Source organism: Halyomorpha halys, unplaced genomic scaffold (genome assembly GCF_000696795.3).
Source record: "Halyomorpha halys isolate HHAL.00 unplaced genomic scaffold, Hhal_1.1 Scaffold254.1, whole genome shotgun sequence".
NCBI lineage: Eukaryota > Metazoa > Arthropoda > Insecta > Hemiptera > Pentatomidae > Halyomorpha > Halyomorpha halys.
Window position 1 is genome coordinate 9,696 of NW_027109499.1, and position 9,103 is coordinate 18,798.

The following is a 9,103-nucleotide window of genomic DNA, read 5'->3' on the forward strand; positions in this document are numbered from 1 at the left end:
ACAAGATGGTACAGAATATGATAAAAATAAGGATCCGATAATATCTATTACTAAGCTCACAAAAACATTGCAAATTCTAATTGTAATATAATAAATAAATTATGTGGAGTTTCATTTTAACTTTGTTATATCTGAAGGCAATTACAGATCACTCAAACATATTGTCATATCAAACTGTTAATACATTACATTCTATCTTAAATTAAAGTTGACCTAGTAGGGTCGGAATCGTTATGTCTTAAGTGAATTGGTTGAGTACTCGCTATGAAAAATCTTTATTTTATTTTTTTTTCTGACCTCCTTTATTGAAAATATATAGATAACAATATTGATATATACATGTATATAAATATATATAATGGTGCCCTTCCTTTGCCATATGGGATTATAAGGGGTAGGGCTAGGTCTGCTGAGGGCGGGGGTTACAATTTTGTCCCAGAAGCCGCTGACCGGGGGTACAAGAACGAGGAGGGCCGCTCCACTGGGGGATAAGGATGACTTCAGACTCCAGAGCCAGAAGTCCTTCCCTTGGTGAGGACGTCGACCAAGGGACCGTGCTTTGCCACCTCTGAAAATGTTTATGCAACAGACCTGGCATTATATCCCACAATTCTGCTCAAAATCCTTACGAGATATAACAAAACGGAGCTTATTTTTGCTTTCGGTAAACCAAAAAACATTCAACTCAAATTTTCAAACGTTACTTTCTTTTGAGTCGTATTAATCAAGATTAGACACATTTCCCGCAGCAAATTATGCCCAAAATAGCCTTGCCTATACTAGTGAAATACATTTCAGAATGCCAATTTTAATTTTATAATTTTTATATTTTATCACTGATAAGTAATTATACATTCTATGTCATGAATGGATAGCAGGAGTCAATTATAGTTGTAAAGGCTTAAAAAAGTTTTAAGTCCAGCAGAACAAATTATTTTTAGAACAAAATAGAAATTAGTTATTACAGTATAATCTCAGTAATCCGAACTAAGTTCGGTACTGAATTTTAACAGGGGGGATAAATAAAAAATTCAATCACTGTCGGAAGTGGAAAACAGAGTTTGATATACTGTGGCAGTCCTCAGGTTGGGTACAGTCTTATCATTTTGAGATTTATTGGTGGTGCCGGTTCGAATCCGTTCCAGGGCCTTGTCTTTACATAATCTAAGTTTTTTAGCTCTCTTTTAATTTTGTATAAAGTCGGGATCAGGGCCCTCATTTTGTGATGCCTCCCTGAGCCACGTTCACCGAAAGACCATGAAGACGCTGCAACTGCAATATCACACTAAATTATCGGCCGTGGCATACAAGATAGGACCTGGCTTGCCCCTAGCACAACGAAAGATATACTAGCTGGTCAACCTCTGAGATATACCTATTCGGGAACATTCATGTTATTTACCATTTTCGTCTACTACCAGCCTACCTGGACGAAGGAAGCGGCTATAAGACACAGTGGAGACCGTGACAGTGTAGCTTCCAACACGTCATTCAGCTATGCCATAATTTCCTAACGAATGACCCCCTCCCCTCCCCGTATCGATGTTCATATATGACTATTAATCACTTTTACTAACCAATTAACACAATTTGATCCCTCAGAAATAAGGATTAATTAAAGAAAAAATATATGTTCATTTACAAGCAGCATATTGTCTCAAGATTTAATCCCTGTTCCGCACTAATTTAAAATTAAATTTCTGCATAGGATCGGGACTTCTGCATAGGATCGGGATTTCTGCATAGGATCGGGATTTCTGCAGCAAGGCACGAACAGGATCTGATGTAAAGACATTCAGTAATTCGAACACCCTATGTTTACGCACGTAAAATTTTTATTTATTTTTTTGTTGACATATTGCACAGTAAATAACATTGATATCAACGTACTTATTTTAATTGTATAAATTATTCTGTGATATAATGTACGATATTTTGTAAATATGAATATTTAATTGTTTGTAATAAAGAATTAATAGCGCAGCTGTTTTATAACAAAACACCATCGGCAGCATAATATGTTTAAAATAGTGGACTGTGATTCCTCGTTACGACCGCCAGCGTTTGTCGTTTTTATGTATCGCACTGTTTCACTGTGACTGGGATATACAAGTATACCTTGCCGGCATCTTCAACTTATGAGGGGCTGCTATCTACAATTGATACTTTACTCTCAACCTATAGCTATCATCTACGCGGCCTACCTCCTCAACTTCAAGGTCAGATAGACATTATTATTCAATTTCAGCTTAGGTCATTAATTTATTATCAACCATAAATATTTTATTTTGTGTTAAAAAAAGACCTCTGTTTTGTTTATATTAATTAATTTCTCGTATTTTCTTTATTATAAAACTCTACTGTTTCATTTTAGTTTACTCTTTGGGTTAGTAATATACCTTATTTTTACTATTAATTATTATGTATATATTTTTACTTTTTTGCAATAATATAATACATTTACAGAATTTTATTTCTTATATAATTTTCAATCTTTGAATTATCGGTAATCCAAAACAGGTAGAAACTGGTATTTATAGCGTTTCGGAAATTCCTTTAGAAATTGGACTCCGTTCACAACACACCATGCACCTTCTAGAAAAAAAGGATTTTTTTTTCTTCATTATAAGATTTTTTTAAGTCATATTACAAACTCAAGAAGCTATGTAAACAGAGCATATAGCGTACAGACATTCCATACGCGTCTAAATATGTGGCATGAAATCACGCACCAATTACACGGTTAACGAAGGTATTTTAAGGTTGTTAGCTCACATATCTTGCTAAATCAAAATCAATAATTTATTCATTATAAATGCATAAATTTTATTTTTTGATAGCCAAATCACCGATCATACGAAATTCTAATCCCATATATGAAATTTCAAGTATAAATTAAATCTAATAAAAATAAAAGTTCCGCAAATAAGATTTAAATTACTTTCTTGTCATATCTGTGGGAAAAAAATAATATCGAAGTATTTTCTATTTCTTAAGTAAAATATATACGAGGTCTAATATTGGGGTGAAAAATGTAAGAGCGGGGGGGTTTGGCACCCCCATCACCGCTGAGATATGGCAATGCATCAATTCCGTTTACTGCCCCTCTGTCTCAACCAGTAGTCTCTGCTCTCTTCTCGGGCAATTTTCCTTATTTATTTTTTAATTTTCTGAATATTTTGTTCATTAAGCAATCAGTCGTCATATATCAATTTTTTTTTAAATCGTTCTTATATTTTCACTTAATTTCAATAAACTCGGTTAAGATGATATATTTTAGACTATAACATGTTTGAAGCTTGTGGATTCCTCAAATTAATATTTAAAGCTTATCATTGACAAAAAAAAATTGTTGTTAGAATGTTTTGACAGAATGGCCGTCGGTTTTGTACGTATCAATGTTTATCTATTATATGATTAACGATTGCCATCATTAACAATGTAATAAATTGTTAATTAGAATAGAATATTAAATATCTAGAAGTAAAAATGTTTCATGAACAACACTTACTCATCGAGCTTTCTCTTAAAATCAATATTTTGATTTCTAAAATACAGGAGAAAATGCACACACACACAAATATATTCATATATACACGTATATTACCTCGCGGTGGGACCGAGGCAATTAATCAGGTTTATATCAGATAAAAAACTTCTTTATTAATTTTTTCTACATACTAAAATGTAGCACTATTGTATATTTAGCTTAACTGTTTATTATTAGCCAAAGTTTAGACCTACCTTCCACGTTTTCATTAAGGCTAAAATAAAAAAGATACAGAGAAGGTAATGAAATAATGAATACCTCTATTATTTCTGTCTGGTTTATAGTGTATTCTCTTTTTACCGACTGTTGGGATACTGAACATTATAACTGTATTGTTAATCAGTATATCGTCGATCAGATTTACAATATTTAAACACATGCACTTGCATACACATACAATATTTACAACATTATGACCCATATAAACAATTTATATATATAATAATATAAAAATTTATTCCATCTATATGGTTAAAAATGAACAGGAGAAGCAAAGAATACCTATTAATAAACCTATTTTTATACATACTTTTTGTTCATTTGTATACAATTTTCTTTTCACTTATATTTCCATAATTTCAATTTTACCTTTTTAGCCCTGATGAAGCTCTACAAAGTGGGGCGAAACGTTGGCAAATAAATAATTGTTAACTATTTTTGTTTTTTTTTTACCGCACCCCCGATCATCTTATGATGTATGATTATAAATAGTTTTTGTTTCCATTGAACAATTTATAAATAACATCAATTACATATTCAAGGTTAGAGGAAATTTAGTTTTACTGTAGCAGACATTCTGTTTGACAACTCAATCTCCCCTCTGAAGGGGACTTGGCACAAAGGCTAAGTCTTGAAGTGGATCTGGCAGTGACTGGAATCTAGAAAAGGGCGGTCATTAGACACCTCCAGCACAACAAAGACAGCAACTAGCCAAAGCGAATCACAAACTAAGTAAACAAGGAGACAGAGCAACTTGGTCGGTTGGGAGCAAGCTAATAATGTTCTAGGGAACACTTCCTCTTTACTATAAGTTCCTCTAAGATCAAAGTACAGCATCTTCGAGTAGATTTTAGATTGGTTTCATAATTAGTAACTTTTTTTCTAAATATCTTTATTGATATTTGTAACTGTACATTAAAATACATTCAGTAAATTTGATCTCAGCTATAATGGTGTGATACAGGCCTGTAGAGAAACTACCCATTGGTAACACTCTAATGATGTTTTTACATTAGCTAGTCTCATAGCCATCTTCTTTTCAGGCGCCTCGGAGGATTGTCAGAAATGGAAGAAGAAGATTAGACACTAGGGGGTTGGGATGTTAGGGAGTTTATAATGTAAGGTATCAAAAAAACAATGAAAAAATTAACCCTATTCTTGTGAAGTGAAGATCAGTGGTAAAAGTACAAGAGCTCAGTGGAAAAAAAGTAATTTTATTTAATAAAAAATATATATAATTACTAGTCAACATTGATGAGCCTGCCAAATATAGTTAGGGGGAATAAAAAATGGGGACTGTTTCAAAACGTTAAAAAAAAAAAAAATAATAATTTTTCATTCGGAGCACTATATCTTTAAAACTAGCAACAACATCAAAAAAAACCGAAGGGGACATAATTTACATTAGAGTAAATTTGCTGAAATATAAGCCTGAAATATTTCACGAGATATACGTTTTTTCAAAATATACATTTCATAAAAAATGTACTGAAAAATCAGAGGTTTGTTAATTTATTATGAGAAATCGATATCTCAAATATCGTAAAAATATACCCATTCAACGTACAGAGTCTATAAGCTCTAACAGTAAAGATATTTTAATGAGTGAGAGAGAAATACTTTATTTATCTATGCTGCCTAAATACATTAGGTTGCTATCTCACACAGCATACTTATCAATCCGTAATCGGACATATATAAATTACACCTACATGGTATAATTAGAAAAAAAAAGATACAATAATAAGATATAATAAACAATTTTTTTCCCCCTACAGTTTCCTTTTACAATCCTTTTCGGTCTGTACAACAAATATAAATGTTTCAATTCATTCTTATTTTTCCTTCTCACGTCTGCTTCTGCAATTTCACCCTTTCACAACTTTTTAATTCACCCGATCAACAAATTCGCTCTCCGGAATTCACCCTCCTAGATCCTCCTCAGTGACCCGCTAAACAAATTCAATATTAGACGGTAATGTGAGATCAGACCATCATTCTTAGTCACAGCAGTAGATCAGTTTACCAAAAACAAACAAATAGATACATTTTACGAGAATAAGACTAACACATAGATTAAAAGGAAAATATAATAAAAAACCAGTTACAGGAAACACTTGAATGGATAAATAAGTTTAAAAAACAAAAAAAAATAGTATTAATAAAATAAAATAATTTAATGCATAAATACGTTAAAACACACAAATAGAGAGGTAAACATATTAAAATAAATAAATAAAACAAAGAATAATCTCCGAGCTAATTCCCATGCTGGTGATGGTGTATGATGATGAGGGAGTTGTTATAAGGAGGGAGTTGTTGGGGCATTTTCCCATCACATAAAGTAATTTATAATGTTTATCTTCGTAGGAGTAGTAATTTTTATGATAATAATCAAAATAAATTCATAAAATGTTGATTTCAAGATGTTCTGAAAAACATTTTGATTTATGAAAACATATATCACAGTCATAAGACGTAATAATGTCTTCCAGCACTCAAATTAAAGATAATTTAACATATAATAAAGTAGTTTCTGAAACTATCATGGTAGGGGTGATAGTGTTTATTATATTCGCATGTAAACATAAATTTTTCATATAAAATCTTTTCTTAATAAATATCTTTAACACTACTAACAACACTACAAAACCTACCTGAGCATAGTAATTTTGCTAAAATATTAATAGAGCTATTTGCATTCAATATTTTCCGATATATACTTTTTTAAATAACAACATTTCATAAAAAATTTACAGAGAAATAAACGACTAGCCATATTAGTTTCTGTAATCAATATCTCAAGAATCATTAGACGTATGTCTACATGCACTCATTCAGCTGTCTACTCTATACACATGTCTACCAGTACTCAAATTAGAGCTAATTTAATACACTATAAAGTAGTTTACATATCATAAATCAACACATATCCTTGTGGGAGTAGAGGTTTTTACGATATTTGGTAAAATAAATTTATTTGCAGTTTTTTGGACAACATTTCATATGCAAAATTTATATCATATGTAAATGAAAATACCATCTTCAAAGACAAACGTTAAACCTTTATTATAATGCGTAAAACTAGCATTATATAGGTTTACTTTGAGTGCTGGCAGACATTTCTACGTTCAATGGTTTCTGAGATTTAGATTTTCATGAATCAAACATTTTTCTGAACAACAATAAATCGATATATTCTGAATGTATTTTGTCGAATATCATACAAACTACTACTCCTACGTATATAAGTGTACTGAGACTACTTTATAGTACATTAAACTAGCTTTAATTTGAGTACTGGAAGACACCTGTACATCTAATGATTCCTGAGATATAATTATCCCAATATAAATTGACTCACTGCTGATTTCTCAGTACATTTCTTATGAAATGTTGATTTTTAAAAAAATATTTCTTGTTAAATATCAGGCATTGCTCTTTTTAGGCTCGTGTTTTAAAAAGTTTACTTTAATTAAGTGATGTTTTCTAGTGTTGTAGGTAGTTTTAAAGATTTAGAGCTCAAAATGAAATATTTATTTGTTTTTATGTATTGAAGCAGCCGCCATTTTTTATTCCCTTTAACTATACTTGCCAGGCTCCTTTGTGCTCTAACTACCTCCTGCACTCTTGGACTATACTATTTCTTTATTGAATGTTTGAATTTTCTTAATTTCTTTATACTCGATATGTAACCAATAATTGATAGTTTAAAGCTTTAGAAAGCAGAAGGCGTAAAATCCAGCTCATTGAAACTACATTTCCTAATAATATCAAAAATTAATAAATAAATATAAGGAATATTTAGAGAGAAGGGTTGGTACATGACGTATGTTAGAGGGAATGGAGTTCCAGAGACATGCAGCTCAGATAAAAAACCATTTATCAAACGCAGCAGTTCGGTGAGGTGGAGGGTAGATGTCAGATAAACTGGACCTGGTAGTACGGAATTGGACTGAGAATTAGAATTGCAGGATTTCTAGGATATAGGAGGGGCGTTGAGTACTAATTGCTTGGAATAAAAAGGAAGCTAGGAAATACTGGCATCGAAAGGATGGATAGAGCAACTTCAGCTCGGTGTAATACTGGGTTATGTGCGTATCTCTGCTGATCCCGAAAATAAATCGTACTGCACAAATCAGAAGACGTTTTAGTTTAGATTCGAGATTACGACGAAGTCCACTATATACCAGGCAGCCATAGTCGAAGTGGGAGAAAACAAGAGAGGAAACTAAGAATTGACGGGTTTTCAGTGAAAGGGGATAACGAATTTCTTTAAGGTTGCTATGGTTCGACGGGAAATTTGGTCAATGTTTGGTTTCCAGGATAAAGTTTGATGAAACTTTGATAAAGTTTGATCAATTTGTTTTCACGCATATGCTAAAATAATAATAATAATAATATTAACTCAATTTATTTTGTTATTTTTTTCTATTCTCTTGAAAACCAAAATTTGTTTTCATTTAAACAGTGATATATTAACTTTGAGCTAAATTTCATATATTTAAAAAGAATTCACTGTGGTGTTAATTTGTAAAAAATTATCCACCCTTACCCACTTTACTACTTGTCTAAATTTCACGTTCATTTAAATATTAGTGAAATACGATTTCTTGTTTCATTAAATCAGAAATACTTCGTATTCGAATAAGAAATAAAAATTGGAATTATGAATTATGATTATTTGATAATAACTACAAAAAAGAATAACACTATAAAAAAGGATTTGTCCTTTCTATCTTTGTGTAGATGAACATTTGCTTATTAAAATGCCTATAAAATCGTTATTTTAATTGTCTTTATTTGGCTATTATTTAATTGTTTTGTATTATTTGTTTACCTTTTTATGAATGAATTCCTCTTTCACCATTACTTGTTTCCTATAGTTGAGACTGGTAGAAACACTTGACAATAAAAATTAGTTTATTTCCATCTTTGGAAAAATGATTTTTTTTTTTTAAATTACCAGCCTATACCAGAGGCTGTGAGAAAGTTTATTGTTTTTCTTAACATCTAAACCTTTGCACATTTCAAATGATTAGCCAAAAAATAATACTGAGTTATTTAACGTAGCATTTTATGTATTTATTTATTTTTTGTAATACAATGTTAAAGGTTAATTTAATAATATGCCAAATAATTTGGCTTTATTTGATTATAGTGTAAAATTGTTTTAAATAAATATGAATGATGTAATAGCCCCTTATTTATGCAAGAATTTAAATTATACAAAATAAAATATAAATATTTAAATAAGATAGACAAATGCAAGTATTAATTGACAAAACATTAACTTCCATCAATTTTCTTTCCATCTTTCTTCATCCTTTATAT